Source organism: Pseudophryne corroboree, chromosome 8 (assembly GCF_028390025.1).
Source record: "Pseudophryne corroboree isolate aPseCor3 chromosome 8, aPseCor3.hap2, whole genome shotgun sequence".
In the NCBI taxonomy this organism is placed as follows: domain Eukaryota; kingdom Metazoa; phylum Chordata; class Amphibia; order Anura; family Myobatrachidae; genus Pseudophryne; species Pseudophryne corroboree.
The window spans coordinates 457,630,247-457,631,672 of record NC_086451.1 but is presented as its reverse complement, the minus strand read 5'-3'; the positions used below and the strand labels follow the sequence as shown (position 1 = coordinate 457,631,672).

Below are 1,426 nucleotides of genomic sequence, written 5' to 3'. Positions count from 1 at the left end.
TGCAGTCAGTAACCTCTCATGTGCCCTCAGGAGATCACTGGTCCTCAGTCCTGGCTGCCACTAGCTGCAGCCCCGTGTGTAGTCAGTAACCTCTCATCTGCCCTCAGGAGATCACTGGTCCTCAGTCCTGGCTGACACTAGCTGCAGCCCCGTGTGCAGAGTCAGTAACCAGATGTCCTGTGCATTGAGGAATCAGCTGTCTGGTAAATGTGATCAGATATACTGTACATGTGTCTAATTTACAGAGCCGGCCCTAACCAATATGATGCCCTAGTCAAGATTTTGGCTGGTGCCCCCTAGCACCGCCACTAGTTCTGCAGGAGATGCCTGGCATGAGTCATCTGGCAGCTCTGCTAACATCTGGCGCCTTTTGTTTCTGATAATGCATCTTATTTGCATTACTATGTGTCTAGGATGCACAAGTAGCTTCTGCTGATTAAAATAATATGCAGCATGCCTATATACTGTGTGAGACTGTGGCTGTACCTGCATACGAAATGCTACATTACAGTGATTTCCAGGAATACACTGCAACGTAGCATTTCGTATGCCGATACACCCGCAGTCACACACAGAATATAGGCATGCCGCATATCATTTTAATCAGCAGAAGCTGCTGATGCCCCTAAGCATACCAAATGCCCTAGGCATTTGCCTAGTTTACCTATGCCTAAGGCCGTCTCTGGTCTAATATTATATATTACAGGACAGTCCTGCAGTGAGAGACGGAGAAAAACATTGACGTCCCTGGGTGGGCTTGAACCACCAACCTTTCGGTTAACAGCCGAACGCGCTAACCGATTGCGCCACAGAGACCTATGAGGATGGCTCAGATTTTATACCTAGCAGGGGAAGATCGCTGTACAAGCAGCCTATACACTGTTACAGAGGTAATAGTAATACACAGCTGTAGTTTTGGCCATAAGACCATTAGAAATGATCGCTGTATAATTATACTATGCTTCCCTTAGTGCAGTTACAGGCGTCCATTTCTACATTTCCCTCCAGCAGTTCAGGGATTGAATCTGCACCATACTTGCCTACCTGACCCTCTCCATGAGGGAGAAAATGCTCTGTTCCTGGACTTTCCTGGTAATGTATGATTGCCATCACCTGTGGTGAGCTAGGTAATTGATAAGAAAGGTGTTTCACCACAGGTGATGGCAATCATACATTACCAGGAAAGTGCAGGAACAGAGCATTTTCTCCCTCATGGAGATGATCAGAGGTAGGCAAGTATGATCTGGACCTCTATGAACCATATTTGAGACATTTCTGTGGCCATGAAGAGGTTCCGGATCTCCCCCTGAGCGCCTGACGTCATGACATTGCACAGTGTGGGAAGGACTGCTGGCGCGAGATACGGTCATTAGGTCGACAGTTATTAGGTCGGCCACTATTGGTCGACATGCATTAGGTCAACATG

General features: G+C 47.5%; 1 non-coding gene across 1 annotated transcript; it reads right to left on the bottom strand.

Annotated features, from left to right (window-relative positions):
* Positions 1-742: 742 nt before the first annotated feature.
* TRNAN-GUU (transfer RNA asparagine (anticodon GUU)) lies at positions 743-816 on the bottom strand. Its single transcript has one exon. It is a non-coding gene; the product is annotated as a tRNA-Asn (tRNA).
* Positions 817-1,426: the final 610 nt, after the last annotated feature.